General features: G+C 49.0%; 1 protein-coding gene across 3 annotated transcripts in view; it reads left to right on the forward strand.

The window, feature by feature from the left end:
- The window catches only part of LOC144162493 (uncharacterized), a 520,233-nt gene that overhangs the window by 128,156 nt on the left and 365,442 nt on the right, over positions 1 to 26,635 (forward strand). Inside the window, exon 2 of one of the 3 annotated variants that reach the window (XM_077693054.1) lies at positions 13,318 to 13,368. The exons of the other annotated variants lie outside the window; for them this stretch is intronic. The gene's annotated coding sequence lies outside the window, so the exon portion shown is untranslated. The remainder of the gene's footprint in view (positions 1 to 13,317; positions 13,369 to 26,635) is intronic. 3 annotated transcript variants of the gene reach the window in all.

The raw sequence follows: 26,635 nt of genomic DNA on the forward strand, positions 1-26,635 counted from the left end.
CATGCGTGTCTTGTCTTCACCAGCCATCTCCCTTGTTCGTGCTCAACACTTCAAATCGTGGAATAGCAGCTAGACCAATCGATAACGCTACAGCCTAGTGTACCGGTGTGAAACCAGCCCCTTATGGACTCCGTAATTGTCGTAAGGTTTTCTTCCCATCTTGTGGTGGTGGTGTGTAGAGGAATCGAAGTTCGCGTGTTTCGCGCCATCCGGCGGCCTTCCACGGCGGCCTTTTATCGCTGTTGTTCGGGGGGCCTCTTTTAATTGTTCCCGCTGTCCGTTCACCGGAATGGCGCCGCCACGCCCCTTTTTGGGTGTGCGGCGGCCGCGTGTATACGACGCGCACGTGGGAAGCTCGGCGCGCGATTGTCGGCCTGTGCCGGACGCGGGTGACTGCGAGCGCGGAATTGATAATGAGCCCGTTGCGTATCACGTACGCGGGATACACCTTTCGGAAGGAAGTTATCCCTGACCGCGGTTACGAACTGGCCGATTCCAACCGCCCCGGCAGCGAGCGGAGGTTGAGAAATGCCCCGGAGCATGTCGGCGGGGCCGAAGCCGCTTTGCAAATGAAGGGAGTACTGTGAGCCGCGTGGCTCGCACTCTAGAGTATACCACGGCACTACTGTAGAGTCACGTGTCCGCCGTTGCGGTTCAGTGGCTGTGGAGCTGTACCGATCGCGAGGTCGCGGGTTCGACCACGTGTATGCCTGACGGGGGAGGCGAGATGGAAAAATACAGAAAGCCGGATTCAGGTTAATGAGCTTCTGTAGGTTCGTGTGTGATGGAGTGGAGTGCAGCTTTGTTTGAAGGACTGCGAAAAACAGCCCGCGCCCCCGGTGATATGCGTTTTTGGAGGACGTAAGTCCAAAGAGACTTTTAAAATCCGTGACGATTTAGCTAGCGCATGGTCCCCCAATTTGTGAAAGGCACAAGCCTTGAGGATTCGCCGTAAGTTATTTTGAAAAGAGAGACAGCTCGGGCTTAGGCGAGCCTTGCAAGGCGAGGTCCACCTGTTAGCCTACTACAACTCTCTCTTCCTCTCTCTCTCTCTCTCTTCCCCTCTCTTCCCCCCCCTCTCTCTCTCTCTCTCTCTGTGTCTCCCTCTCTCTCTCTGTCTCTCTCTCTCTCTCTCTCTCTCTCTCTCTCTCTCTCTCTCTCTCTCTCTCTCTCTCTCTCTCTCTCTCTCTCTCTCTCTCTCTCTCTCTCTCTCTCTCTCTCTCTCTCTCTCTCTCGATGTTAAAAATTAATGCGTATACATCGTCTACGGCATGCCTTACGGGGACCAGGTAGATCTCGGAGACTGCTGCGGTGCATGTTGCTGCCTTTCCGCGGCGTCTGCTGGGTTCGCTGCGTAGTTGGACCTGCGCTCATGCGGTTTTTGGGCTTTCTCTCGCTTATTTGTGACAAGTTCCCCGCAAAACTTGTCGTGGCGTCGTATGTAAGCAAATAGTTCCTCGAGAAATGTAAAAAAAAAAAAAAAAATCCCCAAGAGCTGCGGCTTGCAGGGGTGTCCGAACGCCGGCAAGAGCATGGTATCCTGGCAACACCATCCCTAGGAAGCTGTTCCGCGCGTTTCCTGGCCGCCATCGGAAATGTTAGCGTCGACAACACCAGATCACTGCGATCTATTGTCAGGCGCGACTACGGTGTATTGCCGCGTTGGTTAGACGTCGTAATTGCATGTGAGTACCGGCACTACGACAGGCCGGTTTTGCCTCGGAACGGGTATCTGCTTCGGTAGTAACGATTGCAACCACCCTTAGGACGTAAACACCCGTAGAACAACGCACTGTAGGTATGACGTGACCACTAGCTGACGTCCAACTGTGGTTTATTTTTGAATGTGTGCCATCTTGAAGGTTTGTTCGTAGAAACGTGCTCTTGCAACGGTAAGTATGTAAATACTCAGTTAAGTATGCGCGAACAGGTGCCGGAGAGCGAAAAACATAGAAAGTTCACGAAATCACGCGACAATAAAGTGTTTGAGAATCAGAAAGGAACACAAAGGCTAATGCGTTCTTTGAAAAAAAAAAAGAAAAGAAACACACCATGCAGCATGCAGTTACAAATAACGCGCTTTCGTCTGAACTCAAGCCAAGCACGGCTCATCGGTGTCAACTATAGACTCGAAACACTCTGACGAAGCCCTCAGTTATAACGACGATTTATTGTGTACGTACTATCTTGAATCGCACATTCTACGCGGAAACCGCCCCTGTCCCGCATAAACGTTACTCTCAAATGCGTACAAACCTGAAATTGCGAGAGCGAAAGGCCGACAGAAGTCAGATCCACAGCCCTCGACCAAGCCGTGCCTGGTCGTAGCCCAGGGGAGGAATTATGAGTCTTGTCCCTTTCGACGATCTCCGCTCCCGGTTAGGTTGAATCATGACGTATTTCCGGTTGCGGGTCGTCTGACCATACCTCTGTCGTGCATAGAAATCAACGTTTTGCCGTGCTTGCCTCGCGTCGCACCCCGTCGCCCGCCTCGAGCCATTTAGGGCTCGCGCGCAATGGACATCTTGAAACGATTATGAAACCGTCGAAGCTGAGACTTCTGCCCTGCCCAGGCGTTGTTTCTTTGGCTCGTAGAATTCCGATTCAAATTTCGGCGCGTGCTCATTTTCCGGACCCCTCCCACAAACGGCCGTCGAGGGTTGGTCGTACTGGCTACTGCCCCTGTTTACCCCGCTTCCCTCCTCTCAAATATTACGAGAGAAACGGAAGGAAATAAAAGAAGCGAACAAAATCGCGCGTACGCTGATGCGGGCCATTGAGGAGCCGCCTCTTGAACGCGCTGCTTATCTTCCAGCGTACAGCGCGGGAGCGCGACGGGGAACGAAGTAAGCATGCAGTAAACAATAGACGTGCGCGCGCGCCTGGGAGCACGTGCGGCGCATATACATCTCTGCCATCAGCCGTCCGCTCGCCCTCGTGAGCGTAGACGCGAACGCCGCCGCGGCGGCGGCGGCCGTGTGACCAAGTGGTAATTACGCACAATTTGAAGCGTCGTCCGAAAGGCGCTTCCTCCTCAAAGGTGTGCGCTGCGTGCGCGCGTGGATGCGCGCCTGCTTCGTCGTGGCTGCAGAGCGCGCGGGCGCACTGGCCGCTGGCGTGTGTCGTCGCTTTGATTCGGTTGTTTGCCCGGTTGCCCGGTCGGTTTCCTATTTGGGTGGTTGGTTCGTGACAGGGATACGCGTTTCCCATTCAGCGTATTTTCGGCGAAAGGTGATTTGCGCGCTGCGATTGGACATCGAACAACCACGTATGGCATGCTAGCGCGCCAAACACTTCGTTGGCCGAGTTCTTAAATCGTTGAGAAAAATCAACAGCGCAAAGAAGCACACAAAACAAAGAAAGAAGGCTGCAAGACAAGCACTTGTCTCGTCGTTCTCTATCTTTGTCGTTGTGCGCTTCTGTCTAAACTTTTTAATAGCCGTGCCCCGTTTTTGTTTGCTTGTTTGTTAGCTGGATAGCTTGTTTGTTTGTTTATTTGCTTGTTTGTTTGCTGGGTGACGCAGACGGCAACACAGGTGGTCACTACAAAATGATTCGCACGAACCTCGAAGCGGCTTCCCAGAAGTCATGGCAACGGGCCTCACCGCAGGTATCCAGGAGGCAACGCAGTAGGTTCTCCTTAAGGTATCGACAAGGAGGAGCGGACGGACGGCGGAGCATCCGTAACTATAGCGGCTGTAATCCAGAAGTGCACGTGTGAAGGGCTGGGAGCAAAACTGTGTTCGCAAGCGCCTCATGGCAAACACTTGCCCCATTCCTCAGTGAGATCCCTTTCTTCCTCATCGGGGAAGGGACTGTCGTGCGTCATTCGAGCGGAGATGCGGAGGGAAGTATCGCCACTCGCTGAAAGAGGACGATAACTTTGGTATACAACATACATACATACATACATACATACATACATACATACATACATACATACATACATACATACATACATACATACAGGGGAACCTCGTTACACCGTACCCGGATAAACCGTAGTGCCGGTTAGTACGTACTTTTTCGAGTCCCCGTCAGGTACGGTTTAACGAGGTTTCACTCTATATGTATGTGTCATTTTCCAAGAGCACGATTGTTGCCAACGTTTCAGCAAGAAGACTTGCCTTCGTCAGGGCATATACATATGTATACTTCCTGTCAGCATTCTGGTGTATTTTTCCTCAGGGCGATCGCTATGAGCACCATTTCTCCGTCCGCACTTTTGTTCAGAAATGAGAACTACTTTTGGCGTGACGTACGCTCTGGTATCGCGAGGTTTGACCAAGTTTTAACGCAGTAAACAACGTTCTCACTATATATCCACTGTACTCTAGCCACCAAAGGATGTTAGAACATCTTCAATCGGAATAGGGGCTTTTGTGCACCCCGACTAAGACTGGTCAAGCAGAGCTGCTACTCCTGTGTGCCACCAACATGGAGCTTTAATAATCCGACTCCCACTTCGTGAGCGTCCATTTGTCACACAGTCGTACGAACACAGGGCCTCTCAAGTCTTTTCGTGCGTAGTTGGCACGCATCATTTATACTTCACGTGAACGTCGCATGCTTCTCCTCCGCACGATTCGACTAATCTCACCCTGTAGTGAACTTTCCCATAGGCGGCATGCACGCGGGCTCGCTGTATTAGAAGTTCCCCCCCGAGGATCGCGGTGATCGCGGCCGATGCGAATGAACGTTTGTTAAGCGGGCGCAATGAGGTGCACGCTTCGCTTCGGACCGTACAAGACGCCTGTGTACGCGCGCGGTCTCTCGCATGCCCCCCAAAACGTTATTTCTGTCCTGCCAATCGTACACTGACGTGGCATATGAAACGTATACGTGTGAGGGGGAGTCGTTTCCTCGTTCTTTTTTCTCTTTTTGAGACGGCCTGTAAAAGCGTATTGACGGGGTTGCGTTGGTGTGGGGTCGTGCTGTTTTGTGGAAGTGTTCCACAGATCGGCAAGGTTAGAGGTTTTGAGCACACCGCATTGACCCCGCCTTGGAAGACGCTGCACCTTTGCACAGTTGGCGGCTTTCCAAATAAAGGTCTCTCTCTCTCTCTCCCTCCCTCTCTCTCTCTCTCTCTCTCTCTCTCTCTCTCTCTCTCTCTCTCTCTCTCTCTCTCTCTCTCTCTCTCTCTCTCTCTCTCTCTCTCTCTCTCTCTCTGTACTTCCTGATTTTCCCATTCCGGCCATTTGAAGTGCCGCGGGGCCCATGACCAAGAAAACATGATGCCTACAGAGGTGTTCTCAATAAATCAATCAATCAATCAATCAATCAATAAGCGTTCAGTCGTAATGGCAAGATAATTTTTCATTGATCTTTGGCAGAAAGGAGTACCGTGTGTTGTCGATTCGAGTACGGTGACCAGGTGGTATGACATCAGAGCCTCCTGCCCCAGTGCTGCCATGCTCATGAGGCTGTTATCGTTGCATGTCCGCGCCGAAAAAAAAGAGAGGGATATATATATATATATATATATATATATATATATATATATATATATATATATATATCAGGGTGTCGAACCGGAACCGAACCGGTATTTTTTCCGGAACTGAACCCGAACCCGAACCGTTATTTTTTTAGCACGCTGAACCCGAACCGGAACTGAACCGGAAAAAGAAATGACGGTTACCGGTTCATGCCGAAACGGTTCGACCCTCCGTTGTTGATATTGCACAGTCAATGCAATTCAGGCCTTTTTTTCTTTCACGTACCTTCAACTTCGCACTTGCTCGCGCACTTTCCCCTCCAGACAATTGAACACTATCACGCTCTATGTACCAACAGGAGAAATGAATGAGCACCAATGTAGCATTGGTCTGTTGCTGCTGGAGGCACGAGCGTAGTGCAAGCTGACCGAACGAAATGTCATTCTCGGCAGCTTGCAGGGAATATAAAACGACTTTGCCCTTCCCTAGCTGCGACTTCATTGGAGCAATCAGGCTGCAGGAGTGCTCCACTGCGCAACAGCGAAAGCTCACACCCGATGGGTGCAAACTTTTTGCATTTCATAATTTGTTTAAAAATGTCCGGCACCTGCAGATTGTTAATACTTGACAAGTGTGACCGCAGGAGCTGTTCAGTAACTAAGCCGTTTGCTAAGCTGTTTGCTAAGCCATTTGCCCAACTCGCTACATTGGTTCTACTGCTACTCGTTGCGGAGGGCAGTACTGTTGTGGACGAATTCAAGAGCGTCTACCCAAAAAGCCCCATCTCATGCTCCACGTGTCAAATTTCCCTTTCATTTTGTAACCGCATTATTTGTTATAAGATTCCGCAATGTATCACACGGAACGATGGTAGGGGTTCAGGCGGTACGATGACATACTGATTGTAATGCACACTTTCGGTATCGCAAAAGGAATTGCAGTGGTCAGAGCAATAATGCAGTGACTGAGCGTTAACTAAAGCTTACTTTTAACAAAAGTGTGGCTAACACATTCGATAAGGTGACAGCTAACAAATTGCTCAGGGTGACCAAATATTCTAATTCATTCGTAGTATTTATGTGCCTGTTGTAGGATTTTTCTGTTTTGTTACAAATATAAAAAATGTGCGCCATTGGTATTGAGCGCTGGTATTTTAACACGCCAGTATGCAGGACTACATTTAAGGATTCAAGGTTAGCGTGATGGGCGATTGCATAGCGACAATTACGATTTCAACAAAAAAAGAAAGGACAGAATATAATCCCACCATCATATCTCTTGGCGTTGGCTTTATGAATAGTTGCTAGGACAACATAAAGTCTGAGGGATAAAGAAGGTGGTAAATCGTCGCCACTTCATGTGTTTTTCTAATATCTCCTAATTGTTTAAAGTTTCCTTTGCAATTGCGCCACTGCCCTTGGGGAGCAGCAGCATTTTGAATGTTAGTTTGTGTTTTGATTTGACGGTCGTTTTAAACTAGTAAATGTTTTTTTTCTAACTTCAGTGATAATTCAACTCATCGAACCGGTTCGCGAACCGGTTCAAGCTCCCGAACCGGTTCGCGAACCGGTTCGGTACGTGATTTTGTCGAACCGGAACTGAACCGGAACGAAATTATTTCACCCGAACCCGAACCGTAACCGAACCGGTATTTTTTTCGGTTCGACACCCTGATATATATATATATATATATACATATATATATATATATATATATACAGAATGAAATGCTGGCAGTCTACAACGCCAAAGAAGGCATAGGGGAATGGTTAGACTATTTTTTTACCGTTAGTGACGTTACATTATTTTTTTATTAATTACGTGGGAAACAAAAGAAAGAAAAACACGCGCCCAGAGTGGGGACCGAACCCACGCCTTTCGATTAAATCTCGAATGCCTTACGAATACCTTGCCTCAAGCGTCAGATACAGGTGTAGTAAATATAAATACCCCAGAAATTGAAGGAGAACACCGTCGCCCAGATAGCCGAATTGGTAAGGCATGCGAGATCTAATCGAAAGGCGTGGGTTCGGTCCCCACTATGGGCGCGTGTTTTTCTTTCTTTCTTTCTCACGTAATTAATAAAAAAAATAATGTAACGTCACTAACGGTAAAAAAAATAGTCTAACCATTCCCCTATGCCTTCTTGGGCGTTATAGACTGCCGGAATTTCTTTCTGTATTTCCCAACGAGCCCCTCATTTCCAAACCATATATATGTATATATATATATATATATATATATATATATATATATATATATATATATATATATTGTGAGGCCGTAGATAGCAGGCGACCAGACCGTGGCTTCGTAGCTCCTTTATTCGGAGGCGAGTCGACTAGAACGCAAGATGGCGATCAAGCCCCAGCACTGATGGTGATCTCCGAAGAAGCGGGCTCGTCGATGATGATGAGTTTGTACAGGAAATGAAGAAGTGATCACCTCAAGCCGGTGGTGATGATAGTGGGCAATTGCTACCTATGGTGGCATACAGGCTGTAGCCTCAAACAAAGCTTACACTAATGCCCCCTCTTGGGAAAAGCGGCCGCCTGGCCGCGAATTAGGCAGGATCACGGCGAGTGAAGGCCTTAAGCCGGGACACGTGTACAATCTCTGTACCGCGACGACGACGGTCCGAAGTTCCACAAACTGGGGTGACGCGATAATTGACGGGTGAGGTCGCCTCGAGAATCTTGTAAGGACCAAGGAAGCGGTGTAAAAATTTCTCGCAGAGGCCGGGAACGCGGACCGGTGTCCAGATCAAGACTTCGTCACCAGGGGAGAAGTAAACAGATCGATGAGCAGTGTCATAGCGTTGTTTGCGGTCCTGTTGACTAGCTTCAGTGCGCGTGCGAGCAAGCTGGCGGCAATGTGCGATGCGAGAAACGAATTGTTCGGGGGACGATGCAGAAGGGGAAACCGGAGCGGTAAAGAAGCAGGTATCCAAAGTGTGTGAAGGGTGCCGACCGTACACAAGGTAGAATGGGGTGTATCCTGTGGTGCGTTGAACTGCGGTGTTGAAGGCAAAAGTAACAAAAGGTAGGATAGTGTCCCAATTTCTGTGATCAGGCTGTATGTACATCGAGAGCATGTCGGAAAGAGTGCGGTGAAAGCGTTCCGTAAGTCCGTTAGTTTGAGGATGGTAACTCGATGTCATCCTGTGAGAGGTGTTAGCAGCTTGAAGTACATCGGAGAGGACCTGCGACAGGAAGCTCTTGCCCCGGTCACTTAGGAGGACGCGAGGTGCGCCATGGCGAAGTAAGATATTGTGCAAGAAAAAGTGAGCGACGTCAGCAGCGCTGGCCGAACGAAGTGGAGCCGTCTCCGCGTAGCGAGTTAGATGGTCAACGGCCGTGACGATCCAGCGGTGACCAGTGGCCGTCATAGGCAATGGACCGTAAAGGTCAATACCGACCACTTCAAACGGTGTAGCTGGGCATGGAACCGGCTGCAATAGACCGGCGGGTGGAGACGTAGATCTCTTGCGATGTTGACATGGCGGGCAGGAGGCGACGTATTTGGCGACACTGGTAGACAGTCCCGGCCAAAAGAAGCGACCCCGAATGCGCTCGTATGTCTTGTGAAATCCAAGGTGGCCAGCGGTTGCGTCATCATGGAAAGCTTGCAAGATGCTTGAACGAAGGCAACGAGGCACAACTGGAACCCATCCGGCACCATCGGTGTGGTGGTTGATACGGTGAAGCGCGCCATCAACCAACCGGAAATTGCGTAGTTGCCGACGTAGCCGGCTATTAGGTGGTTGCGTCGAACCGGTGAGCCGATCGATTATGTTTCGGCAGTAGCTGTCGGCGCGTTGACGGGCAACCAAGTCGCGGAGATCAGCAGACGTGACATCTATGGGTGCAATGGGCAGGTGGAGCTCATGGGTGGGTGTCACCAAGTCGTCTGACGACTGCGTGAGCGGGCACCGTGAAAGCGCGTCTGCGTCGAGGTGCTTGACTCCGGACTTGTACGTAACCGTAAAGTCGTATTCTTGCAAGCGCAGCACCCACCGACCAAGTCGCCCAGACAGGTTCTTCAATGAAGACAGCCAGCACAATGCGTGATGGTCTGTAACGACCGTGAAATGTCGGCCGTAGAGATATGGCCGGAATTTTTGTACAGCCCATACAACCGCCAGACACTCTTGCTCAGTGATTGTATAGTTCTGTTCCGATTGTGTCAGAGAGCGGCTCGCATAAGCTACGACTCGTTCACGCAACTGGGCATCTCGCTGTAGCAAAACGGCGCCGATGCCTTGCCTACAAGCATCGGTATGGAGTATGGCGGGTTTTGTGTCATCGAAATGACATAGTACTGGTCCGGAAGTAAGTGCCTGCTTGAGGTCTTCAAAAGCTTTTTCGCAGTCATCAGTCCAGACGAAGGAGGTTCCGGAATGCAGTAGCTGGTTGAGGGGCGAAGCCAGAGTGGAGAAATTACGGACGAAACGACGAAAATATGATGCTAGACCGAGGAAACTGCGAAGGGCTTTTTGGTGTTGGGGGCGAGGAAAATTGGCGACTGCGGAAATTTTGTCTGGGTCGGGCCGGATACCATCCTTGCTGACGACGTGACCGAGAACCTTGATAGATTTTTGGGCGAAGTGACATTTTTTGGTGTTCAAAGTCAGGTTGGCGTTAGCCAGACTAGTCAATACTTCATCAAGTCGTAGGAGATGTTCAGAAAAACTCGACGAAAAAATTACGATGTCAAGGTAACATAGGCATGTCTTCCATTTAAGGCCGCGAAGGACTGTGTCTATCATGCGCTCAAATGTAGCAGGGGCATTGCACAACCCAAAAGGCATTACGTTAAATTCGTATAAGCCATCTGGAGTTGCAAACGCTGTCTTCTGTTTGTCAGACTCGTGCATGGGGATCTGCCAATAGCCAGATCGCAAATCCAAGCTCGAAAAATATTGAGCGCCTTGCAAACAGTCGAGCGCATCATCTATGCGCGGCATCGGGTAGACATCCTTTCTTGTGATCTTATTCAAAGCTCGATAATCGACACAAAAACGTACTGAACCATCCTTCTTCCTCACCAGGACGACGGGGGAAGACCACGGGCTGGAGGACGGACGAATAATGTTGCGTTGAAGCATGTCCCCAACGTTTTCTTCAATCACTTTTCGTTCCGACGAAGACACGCGGTACGGGCGACGACGAACGATTTGTGTCCCTTCCGTATCAATACGATGTGCTGCCACGGATGTTTGTACTAGTTTGCTGGAAAAGCAGTCAAAGGAGTCCTTGTGTTTTTCCAGGAGCTGAAGAAGGAGTTGTGTTTCCCTTTCTGTGAGGTCTGTGCTTATAGTGGCCGCCAGTGGGGAAAGTGATTGTCCAGAATTTGAAGGCCGTGAAACAGGGAATACCGAGCAGAGGGGAAGAAGGGACACGGCTTCTCCATTCACAACAGAAGCAACGTTGGTGCCTTCGGGGAGCCTAATCGGCTCGGAAGTGGCATTGGTAGCTAACAGCGTCGCCGAGCCTTCCGTGAATCGTACGAGACACGTTGCGATGACGACTCCTTTGGACATAAAACGCGGAGATGGAACTATCATCACGTCACCGTCCCTGATCTGCGCCGAACGAACACAAAGTAATGTTTCCTGGTCTGGATATAAAACGCAGTCGGCACTGGCTGTTAGGTGCATAGTAGGTTGCACCTCCGAAATGCTGGGATGCTCAGTATCTGTCATTGCAATTTGGGGTTGGTGACAAGAAATGACGGCGGAGGCGGAGGACAGAAAATCCCAACCCAAAATCAAATGATAAGCACAGGGAGACAACACTGCACACGGAATATGATGGCGAAGGGCACCGATGAAAACCCGCACCGTGCATTGTCCGGAGGGCCTAATCACACTGCTGTTGGCTCCTTGTAAAGAAGGTCCGTTGTATGGTGGTCGTACCTTGCGTAAGCGTGCACACAATTCCGCGCTTATGACTGAAACACTAGCACCAGTGTCAATTAGGGCATCGATGCGAACACCTTCCACTAAAACAGACAGCAAGTTCGACGGACGCTCTGGAGGACTTGTAAGATTCGCAGGAGATGCAGTTTTCCCTCCCAAAACTGCATTAACTAGTTTTCCGGGCGGTGGTCGGAGACGTAAGACGCAGGGCGAAGAGGCGATACCGAGCGGCGACCTGGTGAAGGCGAGCGGGGTCGTTGTCCACGGGAGCTGCGGGGAACGTCGCTCGACTGAGGCGGAGACGGGGAGCGGCGGGAAGGCGACAGGTACGCACGCGGCCGGTAGCCGTAGTAATTCGGGGCCAGGTGTTCGCGTTCATAGGCGGCGTAGCCACGTCGTTCATCCCGTTGGCGACGTCGACAAAACCGGGAGACGTGACCTCGAATGCCGCAATAGTAGCACACGGGGCGGTTGATGGCGGCATCCTGGCGGGCCGGAAAGTAGGGCGGCGAGCTCGGCACACGAGGCATGGCCGCCACATAGCCAGACGACGGGTGAGCCGTGAGTGGGGACAGCGGCAGGGGTGTCCGTCCAGCGACCTCAGAGTAAGACGGCGTTGAAGGAGCCACAGGATGAACAGGAGGCAATAGCACCGGCATGGCGGCAAGCTCCTCTTTAACCATCTCGCGAAGGCCAGGAGCAGGAGATGTTGAGGGGACACCATGTGTGCAGTGAGAGACGTCGCCATACATTTCCTCACGAACTATAGCGCGAATCATCGCACGAAGTTGTTGTTCGTCTCCGAGGTGATGAGTAGACGCCATGTCCCGTGGAAGGCGGATCGACTGACGTTCGTCGAGACGCTGACAGGTAGAGATCACGTCAGATACAGTGTCCAGGTTCTGAAGGACAAGTGCGTTGAACGCGAACTCGCCGATCCCCTTCAGAATGTGACGGACACGGTCGGACTCCTGCATATCATTGTCGACGCGGCGGCACAGTGCTAGAACATCTTCGATGTACGAGGTATAGGTCTCGTTAGCTTGCTGCTTGCGGACATCCAGTATCCTCTTTGCGTTGTCGCTCCGAGCTTTAGTGGAGCCAAAAATCTTTCGCAGCTCCGTAGTGAAGCCAGCCCAGTCGGCAAAGTCGTGTCGGTGGTTTAAATACCATGTCTCAGCGACTTGCTTAAGAGAGAAGCCAACGTTCAACAGTTTGTTGTGATCATCCCACCTATTGAACTGGCTGACGCGGGTGTAACTGTCCAGCCACTCCTCCACGTCTTCTCCCCGAAGACCATAGAAGTGGGGCGGGTCGCGCTGGGGGCTGGTCACGATGCACTGCAGGGGCGCTGAGACAGCGCCACTGGGAGTATCTTGCGACATGGGCATTGGTCCCGAGGGCAAGCGGCGACCGGAACGGAGCTCCAGGGGTGTCGAAGGAGAGGTACAGGTCGGGATCGAGTTGCAGCTCCACCACTTGTGAGGCCGTAGATAGCAGGCGACCAGACCGTGGCTTCGTAGCTCCTTTATTCGGAGGCGAGTCGACTAGAACGCAAGATGGCGATCAAGCCCCAGCACTGATGGTGATCTCCGAAGAAGCGGGCTCGTCGATGATGATGAGTTTGTACAGGAAATGAAGAAGTGATCACCTCAAGCCGGTGGTGATGATAGTGGGCAATTGCTACCTATGGTGGCATACAGGCTGTAGCCTCAAACAAAGCTCACAATATATATATATATAGAGAGAGAGAGAGAGGTGGTGGTGGTGTCCTTAGCAGGACTTCCTGGTTCTAGGCGGGTGTTCTCGCCAGGAAATAAAAAAAAAGAAAAAAAAATTAAACGACTGGCTTCCTTGTGTACGCCATTCATCAGCGGTGTTTTCGGCGTATTTTTTGTCTGTTTGTTTTCTTTGTTCACCTTCTATCTTCGTCCCACTTGTTTTTTTTTTTTTTTACAGTGATTGCTTCGCATACAACAAAAGCAGTGGCCACTTTGCCTAACTAAAAAGGTACGTGTCGGCAGGTCTGCAGGCGAACTAAGACGACCGACTGAAAAAGCCTGGTCGTACATTCTCGTTATAACGAAAGTGTGTGTATAGCAAACCACACCAGATTTTAACGAAATGTCGCTTACAATTAAGTCAGTTTCGTATCCCGGGGACCTCATTATACCGAGGGTTTTCTATAAAACTGCTTCCGTGGTACGGCAAAAAAAGAAAAGCAGCGAGAGCAGCACTGAACCCTGTGGCAACGCTTCGTCCGTGGACGGTTGCCATTAGCCGCGTATAAACAAGGAGACCTCGTCCGTCTTCGATTGTTTCATCGCCCGCGGCCACGCCGAAACGAGCACGCTCATATCGCGTCCCGTTACACGGCTCGGCCGGTAACCGAAATCTTATGACACTAAGGAGGCAAGAAAACAGCAAGCTGGAGGAGGATATGGGGCAGAGTGTACTGAAAGAATCAAGAAAACAAAATGGCTGACACAAAGGAGTAGTATCGGAACAAACACCGCGCGAATTGTCTGGAAACACGAGCGGAAATAGACGGGAAACAATCCGCCCTCACGGCCAAGCCGAGTCAAGCCGTGGCGGCGGCGGCGGCGGCGGCCCGAGGTAGTTGGCAGGCAGCGCCACGCAGTGGCGTGTTAGGACAATATTGTCCGGGACTGCCTGCCTGCCCTCGGGCGCTTTTCCCGCACACGTGCCGTTTCGTGAAGGCTCGTTATATGCAGCCTAATCGTTCTGCCTTGCGTGTTAAAGGAGGGTGGCGTCTCAGCGAGTGTGTGTGTACGTATCCGCGGTGACCGTAACACTTCCACCGAGTGCCGTAGATATATACGTATTCCTCGCTGAGAAAGAAAGCGTGGCCGCAAAAATACTGCCTCGCGTCTCCCCCCCTTACCCGCTCCCGTCGTGCTAGCTGCGCGAACTCCATTCCGTCCCGTTTTCTTCGGCTATATTTGCCGACGGGTAATTTTCTATCGCCGCGGCCCCGTGACTCTCCTTTCTTTTCGATCAAGACGTATCGGTATCGATTCATTTATACTCGAGGCAGCGGCAGTTTTGGGCCTCTCGCACGAGGCGCTCTCGCGCGGCTTTTATTCGGCAAGAGCGCTGCTGGCTTAGGGGGCCGCGCGGTTGTTCCATGTTTATGACGGCGCCTCCCAGAAGTGGTTTCAGAATTTGCTGCGCCGGTACATATGCGCCGGCGTGGGGAGACTCGCAGGCGCTGGGAATCGTGTAGACGCGCAATCGATGTTCGGAAATTGTTTTTGCTCGCTCTCTCTCTCTCTCTCCCCCTCCCTCTCTCTTTCGTTCACGCTGACAGATGCTCGTGCACACGCGTTTGATATTTTTTGCGCCCCCCCCCCCCTTTCTTGGTCCCTTCATTCTTCTTGCTTCCAGACTTTTCTTCTATGCGGGCGCTGGGGGAAAATAGGATTTCTTTTGTGATTTTGCCGTTTAGTTGCAGTTTGGCGTTCAGTCGTGTTCGACGAATGTGGGCTCTCCGCGTGATGGGGCTGCACAGAACGTAGGCTGAGCACCTGGCTTTCCTTTTATTTAGTGGTCAGTTGTGTGCGCACATTACAGGTATTTGAAAAGATATGTCCTGGCTTTGGGAGCACCTTAGATGTGTTGTTGCTTCTCTCACACACATGCACACAAAAAGAAGCGGGCGAGAGCGGGAGTCCGAAAACGAGTGAGCCGTTCGGTGTTTTTTTTGTAATTTTATGTGCCCGCTGCATACGTATTTGCTTTTCAAATAACGCGGTACCTAGTTTACTGGCTCCGTTTTGACTAAAACGGCCCCAGTAATGTGATTTGGCCATCCCCAAAACCCTTCCTTTGTAGTTTTCTTGTATTCTGTCCTTTTTCATATCCGTTTCCCAGTTAGACGATACAGTATACACTACTAGAACAAATCCCCTACGATTTTGGCCTTTTTTTTTCTGTACGTACTCATCGCCTTGATGTATCCGTGTCTGCAGACGGAAAGTAGAGCATGTACGATTAGCCTTGCAGCAGAATGACGACAATTATGTCAAAATTCCACGCAAAAAAAAAAAAAAAGAAGGCCGCTTAAGCTGCCTTCTTTCTTTTGTAGTTAAAACGCTCCATTGATTGTTTTAGCTAACGACAAACACTGATTTCCAGCCTGATTGAAAACAGCATTACTATTTTTATTTTCATTTCGAACTCAGTAAAATAGCTGCAATGCTGAAACTTTGCGATAATAATACGTTTACTAAATTTTAGAGCTACCTTGTACTGAGTTTTACTGGATTTCACTAAAACTAGCTTCGGCTACATTTCGCATGTAAACCAAGCCAAACCTACTATACCACACCAAGAGCAAATGGCGGAAAACGTTTTGTTTTTACTTTCTTTGTTGTTTTTACGAGGACGACGAACTAGCCCTCGCTGATGTGCTTTTAGGGTGACGAGAAGTTATTTGGTTGGGAACGCGATCATAAAACGAATAATGTAGCAAGAGGACGTTAAACCACAGCGTCGGGGAAAATAACGACAGCCCGATGTGTTCTCCGACCGTCGCAACCTCGTCTATATAAGAAACAAGTACTCTGTTCTACGTATACGAAGCACAACTCGACCCGTTTCTACGCTATAAGTAATTGTGCGTGTTTTGTTGGGCATTGCTTTTAACAAGCTGGAGGAAGCGGAAATGACAGTCGTGGGAGGAGCTGCGTTATTAGTAGTGGAAACCCGCACGCGCTTGTTAAGGCCTGATCGTAAAATGCGAACTGCCGGTTTCGGCGCACGCCCGTTGTCGAACACGACCCCCGCGATGTCGTTGTCGAGTGGAAAGACGGATATAGTGTGAGCACTCGACTGAGGGTCGTCCAGCGCTTGCCCCTGCTCCGTTGGCGCTTCAGAGTGCGCGCCGTCACGACTTCACACCACCACCACCACTACAGCCGCCGCCGCAGCCATCACCACCATCATCATCATCATGATGGGAACGTGGTCACTTGTTTTTTACATGTGACCAGCGTTACATTGCTGAATAATCACGTGGCTTTTATCTGGTTTTATGGTGCACACGTTCATTTAGATATTCATAACGTGAAGAAGTACTGTTTGTATTTGCGTTTTAGCGTGATGTCTTAGCTAGCGTCGCTAAATAAGCTACGCTTGAGAGTACCGCCACTTCGTGCGCCCGGACGCGTCTGGGGGCCATTTTGTTTCTGGCTTGCAGTGTTGCCATCTCTCCCAACGAAACAGCCACCGGTTGTGACGGGCAAAGTGCGACCGGCCGCTCTAGCGTCCGCGCAGCAGAGAGAGGGAGAGAGAGGAGAGGCGCCCAGAAACAAAACGGCTGCGCCCATATGTAAACAAATATCACATGGTGCCGACCGACCAATGAAAATCCTGGCGGCACATAAAAATGAGAGAAAAGTGTGCCGATACTCTAAAAGCCTTTTACTGACGCTATGTATGTATGTATGCATGTATGTATGTATGTATGTATGTATGTATGTATGTATGTATGTATGTATGTATGTATGTATGTATGCATGCATGCATGTATGTATGTATGTATGTATGTATGTATGTATGTATGTATGTATGTATGTATGTATGTATGTATGTATGTATGTATGTAGTCTTAGCGATCCCGTTTTTGTGACCCCGTGTTAGATGTGCAGAGTTCGAATGAATTATGTTACAGTATGTTTTGTGTGGCGGTGTTTACGCTTGTTTGCTGCTAGTTGACGGTGGCCGGAGCCCGGTCAAGCTGCTACTATGCAGTTTTTTTTTCCGGCCACCATTTTTTCAGCATGTCTCACCTGGTGTATTCTTTTCGTGAAAAATGAACAATCTGAATCTGAATCATCGTCGTCGTCGTCGTCGTCGTCGTCGTTGTCGTCGTAGTTGTTATAGTAGTGGTAGTGGTGGTGGTGGTAATAATAATCATCATCATTGGCGGTTTTCAGTTGGGGGCGAAAAGCGAGAACTGTTGGTGGACCTTCCTTTCTTGCTATTGTACAATAAATACATACATACATGTGCCGAGGTTTCAGTGCACTGTAAAGATCCCCGGTGGTAAAATTTAATCCGGAGCCCTCGACTACGGCGCGAATCATACCCCAGATGTAGCTTCGGCGCGTAAAACCCCCCAATTTTGAATTTCAATTATCGTCCTAGTCGTCGCCGTCGTTCTTATCATCAGCAGCACCATAATCGTCCTGCTTCTGTCCTCTGCAGGAGACAGGCTTCTGTTCCCGTAATGATTCCCGTCTTGTGATGTCTTAGTCGGTTCTTTGCCTCCGAATTCCACACGAGTGCCGTTAACGGCAGCGTGTCCTTACGTGCACTTTTCGAACGGCGTATGTTTTAAGACGATAGTCTTTACCGGCCTACTTAATCACGTAAATTTTGGTCCGTCCGTCCGTCCGCGCGTCCCTCCATTCAGCAGCGCGGCCAAAAGTTAGAAAGTTGTGGAAGAAGACATTTATATAGGCCAAACCTTTCCAAATCACTATAAGTCTGGTACCACCATTAATACTTGTCAACATCGTGGATCAAAAAACAAAAAATCAGGCATACTTAAGTCAAGACATTAACACATAACTGGTATTAGCAGTGTTCTTTTAATTGATGCGAGATTGGTTGATTTTTGCGATAGCAAATAAAAAATGCGCGTTGAAAACAATACTTTGAGCAAGAAATACAAAACGAGCTTTCGCCTGAGCCAGAGCCTCGTGGTGGAATTCCTAGTAACAAAAAGTTATAATAGATGGCGCGCGAGTGGTGGAACGCGGCAAATTTGAGTTTATTTGAGCATACCTGCCCCGTGTTTAAGGAGCGAGACGGGAGAGGAAGAGCGTCAGCGGTGGGCGGGGAGAGAGAATTGAGGCAGTCACGTGACCGGCACAGCAGAAGACTATCGCCTTTCAACGACATTTCCAGCGAAGTGAGCATGTACGTGGCCAATTTTTTAAAAATATATCTAGGTTGCTTTTAAATTACGTTAGGTTGTGACTTCTTGGTTTCGTTATTGGATGTTTCGCATCGGATGTCCCTGGGCTATATATACATAGCAGAGAACCAAACTCACGACGCCCGAAATGACCCAAATAGAAATACTAAAGATTCTTTCAGCAATTACGACAATGCGGAGCTAATTATCCTATTCTTTTGCTTCTTCTCCGAATTCGTTTTCGAACATAAACGCACGTCTTCTGCAACTGTATAAGTTCGAACCGCGGTGAGACAAGAAAGCACAACATTGCAAAAGAGAAAAAAAATCTGAGAACGACCACTCTGTATAGCGCTACCGTTTCCAACGTTAATTGTGGCAGTATACGTAGCAGTGTCCTCTGGCGTCATCTCGGGGACTGGTATAGTCGGTTACAGGTTAAGAATAGCGGTAGCGCATGTACAGCCACGAGCAAAAGTTTGCAGACCAGGATAATGGCAATTTTAGGTTATTTCTCATCCGGTAGCAGCCCGACAAACTGCCGTCTGCACGCGAGATGTCGTATAGTTACTGAAGTAATGAAAAAATACGGCACATAGTACCCCGGGCTTGCCGTGCGGCAGAGAAAGAACCAGAATTTCCCGATTTCGTGGTCCGTTATCTTTTGCCCTTGGGTGTACATAGTGTGTGACCCTGCCGAAAGAATGATGTCGTGACGTCAACGCGTCCAACCTTCTAAGAAAAATTCGCTTATAACGGAAGATCATCAGCTCTTCTCACCGTGTTGACGCTGTTTGCACCTTGCGGAGGAATATCCGGTTGTGGTGATAAGGCACTGGGGTGTTTCCGTTGCTGTTCTTTACTTGCAACCGAGTGTAGCTTATGTACAGCCTCCCAAATTTTTAATAATTAAGCTGGAGCGACGACCGATCGGCATGTCGGCGCCTTGTCACGGTGTCCACCGGCAAAATAGGCGCGGGTACGCGCACGCGCATGGAACTATCTGCTGTGGGAGCGTCGTCTGCTCCGCTCTTTTTCTTAGGGCAGCACAATCCCTGTTTTTCGTATCTTCCAAGGCCGTTTCGCTGCGGCAAAAGGTAGCTAAGCAGCGTGGGGCACAAAGTGATTGAGATTCAGACGCAGGGGGTGTACCACCCTCAGGGAAACAGCGTAGCAGACGACACTCTTACAGCAGATAGCCCTATGCGCGCGTGCGTACTCTCGCCTATTTCGCTGCTGATCACCGTGAAAAGGCGCTGACATGCCCATCGGTCGTCGCTCCCGCTATATTATTAAAAATTTGGGGGGCTGTACTACGCCGGAGCGCATTCTCTCGCACACGGGCACGCCGCCGCACCAGCACCGCTGCTTTATCGGAGACACGTATGTCTGATTCAAAGGAAATGCATTAAGGGTCAGTTTTCACTTTGTGCGCATTTTCTCCTTCACCCTCTTTCCCCAACCCTGACAAGACTCTCCCCCGTATTCTGCATCCCTCCTACACTCGAGCCTGCAGTCGAGGAGGTCCTTGAGGACGACTTTCGCCTGTAAAGGGGTTTCCTCCACTCGGCTGAGTCGAGGAAACGCGTAGAGCGGAGGACACACTCACAATACGGCCATTTGACACCCTGCTTGAGAACAACTAACAATCGTTTTGCGTGAGGAAGAATATTCATCAGCTAGAATTTCATGAAACAAGGCGGCCGCAAGGCTGCATCTTTTTTTTCTCAGTGCCTATTCATCGCCTGCTGCCGCTACAAGTTTTTGTAACACCGTGCTGTAAGGGCCGAGTAGGGTATTAAACTATTAATCAGTGGAAAACCGACTGGATTTTTTACATTATGTTTAGCGCAGTGAGTGGATCGAATGATATATTAATGTCGTGAAGAGGGAAGATAACAGGAAAAAAAGACACGAAGAGCAACGCGTCGTCGATGTAACGATTTAACAAAAAGAGGAGCGAAAAATGGGGAATAGAAAGAAAAAAAACGTGCTCGTGTTCTTGGTGCATGCACGTCATAACGGAGTTGTCTCCCGATGCATTCTCTAATTGAGTTGCTCCGCATTAAGGACCGGAAGGGGCCCTGTGTTCGTCATTACATTTCGTGTGTAGACGCGCTTTTCTCGCTGCGAATCTGTCTACGGCAACTGCCATCATCCGCTTTTCTCTTTTTTTCTTGTCCAGCCACATCCGCCTGTACTCCACTTGTAGTGCATTGGCGAAAGTGCTGTTACTGTCGACAGTAAAATGCAAACGAGCGGGGGCGCCGGCCGCGACCCAATCAGAATGACTGCCCTCTTGCGTTGTTACGACCGGGGGTGGAGTTGAGGCCGGTTGCAGTGAATATGTTCGGAGACAAAAGAAAAAAAAAGCATGGGGGAAAAGGTGCTCCTTGAGGAGTAACCGGCTACTGTTTATGTGTAGTTAGGCTGTTTCGTTTTATGGGCGTATCATTTCTTCCTAACTTAAAGGTTTGAAGGCCGAACGTTGTTTCAAAAACTTTAGAAAACTAGAGGAAAGAGTTATTCTGCTGTCGTCCTGGGATGTGGGTGTTAATGTTGGCAATCAGTAGCCAGCAGTGCTTCCTTAAACGGAAATCGCTTTAACGCACTGCGGTAGTGTTCTCCGGGTAACAGGTAAGTGTTAGAAAATTAGTTTTTTTTAACTCGCGCACTATCTCCTCAGTCAGGCTAGGATAGCCGACGCCATAGTTGCGAATCACAGCTGCTTCAATCCATACCTAAAATTAACGTAAACTCTACATTTTTTTGGGAACTGACGTCATGGCGGCTACTAAATTGCGCCTGCTAGTTTGGTCTTAGGTCTTCACTTACGGTTTCGTTTCAGGCGTGGGCAAGCACTTGCAAGCGTGTTTTTGTCTGACATCAATTAAGCACCAGGAGCTATCTAATCGCCAAGCGATTCTACGGTGACATGCGCATTTCACATTTGGCCCACTTCACCCACTTTGCAATATGTCCCTATTTCGTTTCTTACGCGGAACGATCTGCCTCGCTGAAAGTGGGCAGGTTAATCGCTTGCAACGGGGGCGATGACATTAAGCGCGGTTATTGCTGTATCGCAATAAGGGTCCCCTTTTTTACACTTCACTAGGAGTAATCGAAGCGTCAACTTCGATCCGCATATATGCGGATACACACGAGTGCGCTGATCTGAAATTCTGAAATGGACAGTTTCTGTAAGTTGGATGAAAGATCGTTCGCGTGTGATCGAGTTCAGTGCTGTATGCGCGCAGTTAGATTACTTTCGCGCTTTTAGATTTCTCTCTCGGCATTTGCACTTCTGTTTCCTTCTTACCAGTTCACCGCAAGGGACCTTTATATATGCGCCCTTTAAACAGGCACGCGTGAGGATGTGAGAAAAGAAGGACAAATGAGCTTTCGCTGCGAAAAAAAAAATTAAAGCCGTTCCACTCAATGTGAAAGCTGTCGGAAGTGCAGAGCAGTGATTCGCCATAATGGGCTGCGGCGCTGTTATCCGCTCACTGCTGCCACCCAATCCATTTCAAATTTCCCGCCTTCGCAGTGCTCGCGCGCCCCGTGCTTGAAACTGCGCCAGCGGGAGTTCTGCTCTTTTAGGGGCGAAGCTCCTTAAGTCATGGGTCTGTCCATCCCTTGTGTCTCGTGGTACGTGACCGCCGCATGCTTTCGGAGATGTCGCAAAGTGGGCCGCGTTGCACGCGCAAGAACCGGCTGCAACCGCAGCGCAAACTCGGCACCGGGAGCGCGAGCTTGTCTGTGTTCGCCAACGGAGGCGCGAGCGCACGTGCACTGCGAGGGGGAGATCACGCAAGAGATCACGCCACGAACGCAGGCAGTCGTTCTCAGAGATCGAACGAGACGCAAGGACCTTTGCTCGTTTCCTCGTCTTGTTCGGGCACAAGTTCGCCCTAAATAAAAGTTCTTTCTTCACCGTTGTGTCCCATCCTACGTGACAAATTGTGCTGGAGGTGCGGGGTAGTCCTCGATGGCGCGGGGTCTTTCACCAGGTCTGGGCCTGGGAGCATTGACTCCGAAAATAAAAGTTGATTTGTACAATGTACGCACACAGTCTTACGTCTTTCTTAATGATGTAATGGGCGAACTTTCACGGGAGAGTTACGGTTACCGATGATCTCCCCCTCTCGAGCTTCGCCCCACTTATCATCATTCATTCCGTGGATATGGCGTGATTTTTTTTTTTGCGCTTGCTTTAATTTCGTATGCTGGAGCTGTTTTGCGTCATTTGGAGTGCGTATTTTTTTTTTCTTGCGTGGCTGGAGCGTTTCTGCGGCATTTCGAACGCGCCATTTTTTTCTTGCGAGACCGCTTTTTCCGCTTACTATCGTCAAAACCAACCCAACGAGCGTTCCTAACTAAGAACGCGGGGGCTGCCGGTTATATACACAGGTTTTGCGGGACATGTACCTGCAGTTTTCTTTGCGCTAAACAACGGGGAGATGTATGACAAGCGCCAGCGGTTCACAAGGTTCGAACGGTTATGACTATTTAAACCTCGTGGTTTTCGAAGCCTCTGCAGCGTGACCCCTGGACGACGGTACATTAGGCTCTCTTGCGTCCGTTATCTCGCTGGGCCACCTGATTCCGGCAGTCGCATCGACCGTTAGCGAGCTACGACGACAAGGCGAACCCATAAAGTGCTCTGCACTGAAAAAAATTCGTTAGGCTCAAAAACCGCATTGGCAAGGGGCCTCGGAACGCCACATGTACGGCTTCGGCTTCATCGTCATCGACGCCGCCGCCAGAGACTCTCAACGTCTCCCCGACGAAGGGGGCTCGTTTCACAAGTTATTAGACGGCCTAATTGAAACGCGCCAGGTTCATTTGATGGCTTTAAGGTGCGCTCGTTCGCTACGACGGCCGGCCTCTGATTTATGCGTGGTAATTATCCGGCCGTGTTGTACGCCGGGCCGGATAGGCTGCTAGGCAAGGCGACAAATTCCGAGCACTATAGAGAGCGGTTCCGGCCGATGCAACGTAGTGGTGCGCTGGGTAGCGGCTGTAGTAGAGGTTGAAAGGTGAGGTCGGAGCCAAATTCAGCGTGCGAGCTTAAGAGGTTTTTGCGGCTGTACGCGCTCCGCATTATCCTATAGACGCACGAGTTTATTCTCCTTTTTAACGTTTCGTTCTGCTTACTTGAAAACTAGATTTACCGAGGCATAGCTCATTTACTAAACCGGTGAAATTAACTTTTTCTTGCTTTTGCGCTTGATTGCGCGCACCGCAGGTGTTTCGCTACTTGGCGAACCGATTATGATCGCCATTAAGGAACGCGTGTACAGATGAACGGATGAAAGAGGTAGGCGAGTGAAAGGGGGAGAGGGAAGTGCCGGTAAGGCCACGTAATAACGCGTTATTTTCATAAGCGAGACGCCGTCGACGCACGGCGTAATTACTTTGCTGACAGTCTATTTGCTTCTTAGTAACATCCATATATACTGAGGATACAGGAGTGAAAGAACACGTTTTTAGCAGCCTGGTGGGAAGCGCGATTTTCCACGTATTATTTGATTAGCGAAAACGCAAATGCGCTCGTATGCTTTCGCGCTGAGGGTTTTCATGGGTGCGCGACGTTTTTCGTGTACCGTGTTTATTGTGCGTGACGCTCACCGCCGCTGATGCGTGATCCCTAAAATGAGCATCGATTTACTCGTATAAATACTAGAGTAAGTACTTTTTTCGAGTCTTTTAAATAGTCAAGTAAATACTCGAGTTTTTTATTTGAGTAAATACTAAAATAATTACTAGAGTAAAGATATTGAGTATTTAATTGAGATATTTACTCACGTAAATACTCGACTTTCTTTATAATCGAGTTATTTTCGAGTTTTTCTATAAATACTCGAGGTATTCCGTATAAAAACTCGAGTAAAAAACTCAAGTAAATACTCGAGTTTTTTATTCGAGTAAAACTCGAGTAATTTTTTTGAGTAGTTACTCGAGATATTTACTCGAGTGAATACTCGAGCTTTTTTTATGCTCGAGTTATTGTTCGAGTTTTTTTATAAATACTAGAATAAATATTCGTGTAATGAACTCAAGAAAATACTCGAGTTTTTTATTCGGTTGAATACTCGAGTAATTATTTTGAGTTGTTACTCGAGATATTTACTCGAGTAAATACTCGAGCTTTTTTATGCTCGAGTTATTGTTCGAGTTTTTTTATAAATACTCGAGTAAATATTCGTGTAATGAACTCAAGAAAATACTCGAGTTTTTTATTGGATTGGATACTCTAGTAAATACTCGAGTTCCCTTCCCGTCTCTATTTCTGTTGATTTTCGACAACAGGACCTGTATCGGGTAATAGCAGTTCTTGATAGGGTTTGGTACAACTCAATAACAGAAGGTGGGTGGCGATCCTTGATCAGAGTAAAATCCGGTAGTGAAAACAATTTTTGCATGTTGGACAATCGCACATAACAGTGATACTTTCACGGGGGCGATGCCTTCGCGTTAATATTTTCGCCCGGTAATCGTTTCCGTAATTTCAAAGAGATTTAGACGGGAAAGGGGAAGCAATCACTACTAAGATTGCATGATGTATGTGTGCGCGCTGTACTACGAGGAATTGCGAGGGTGCTGAGTGGAACGTTGTACTTAGTAGAGGCTGTACCGCGCTGATTTTCACAGAATCAGCAGTAAGAACGTTCTGCAACTGCCATTCTTGTTTTAACTGCCGTAAGTGTGGTTTTATAGCTAGTTTGAACGAACCATCGGCAGTTGAAGATAGTGTATTATGTTTTATAGAACTCACTGTCGGTAGTTCAGGAACGACACTAAAAACAAAAAAAAAAGAATGAGAACAATATGTTACGTCATGAACGCTAGTCTTCAACCGCTTCTCTGCTTGCGAGTGTTCACACACCACGTACACGTACCGGTGGCAGTGCAACTAACCGGGACGTGAGCGTTAAATTGAATGCAGGAATATCTCCGTTACTTAGTTACGAAGCACTGAGCGTTTGCGTTCTGTGCCGTACCCACACGACCGTCTTCCCTTGTATAGCCAAAAAAAAAAAAAAAAGTCGAACGTTGTATTTCAAGTCTTACGTCACACTATTCGCGTCGTATTCGTTGCTGACTGTACACGTGCGCTGACTCGAACATGCGCATGGTGGGCGCACTTTTGTAAGTAAATTAGTGCGGTACAGTTAAACCTGGATGTAACCAGCCCCTATGTAACGAATTTCTGGATTTAACGAAGTTTTTCACTTCCCCATTGTCAGCCCCATTGAAACCCATGTATTTGGAACCTCTACGTAACGAAGGCGTTGGGGCGGTTACACTTGACTCAACGAATTCTCTACGCTGGTGAGCCATTTATTTAACTTTTTCTGAAAAATCGTATGGATAATGCATTAGCCCAGCGAATTTCGTCCGCACCGTAAAAACCACCGTGCGTTTCTCCGTGTGAGTATGATGTCGGCTAGATGAGAGGCCTGCCTGTCGGCGTTTAGTCGTGGGCCTTCACTGCTACCTGTGATGTCAGTTCGTCGTTGGGGTGTTCTGTTGTTAGAAAACGAAATGTTTTGTCTTTGCAAGACAAGCTAGCAATTTCAAATACCGTCTTCCCCGGTGAGAAAGGATAACCTAGCCATCCGGTGCAGTATAACAGCTATACTCGGTTACAACTCAAGAACGGCACCACCTCATGTAGTGTATCACTCGGCCGAAGCGCTGGACCCGTGACGTCAGTGCGCGCGCGTTTTGAAAGGGGTTTGCTATGAATGCGTGATATCGTCTGCCTTGTCTCACGCAGTTTGTTTGTAGTCACTGGAGTCGTTTATAAGCATATTAAGTCCAAAAAATGACGGGAACGGCTCACGCCATGTTCAAAATATTCCCAGTAACGCCCTAGTTGCGCCGCGCGGAGAAACATCCGGCTACGGTGATAAGGCACAGCTGCAACTTCCGGTGCCGTTCTTAAGTTGTCACCGAGTATAGCACCCTTTCACCAATTTTGCGTGCGGAAAAGAGCATCAAGTTCGCGCGCCCTTTTAGCATAAGTTTGGTACTTGAAACGAGTGAAGCACCAGAAATTGTTTGAAGGCAAAAGTGATACTTAATTTACGTTTGTGAATACAGGGCTGAGCGATATTGCTTGTTTGGAGTGCCGTGTAGTGACTAAGCTCGTGGAAAAGCAGCGGGTGCAAAGGACGCCATTGTTGCACTGCGAAATAAATTCTTGAAGGCTGAGTTCATGGTCACTGATGTCTAGCATTTTGGTTTCGTTTCTGCTTCATTCATGAGAGCCTTAACTCAAAACCTGCATGTATCGAAAACTTGTATGTAACGAAAAATTGCGAA

Source organism: Haemaphysalis longicornis, unplaced genomic scaffold, assembly GCF_048455015.1.
Source record: "Haemaphysalis longicornis isolate Haplotype H1 unplaced genomic scaffold, Haemaphysalis longicornis Haplotype H1 scaffold_12, whole genome shotgun sequence".
Classification (NCBI taxonomy): Eukaryota; Metazoa; Arthropoda; class Arachnida; order Ixodida; family Ixodidae; genus Haemaphysalis; species Haemaphysalis longicornis.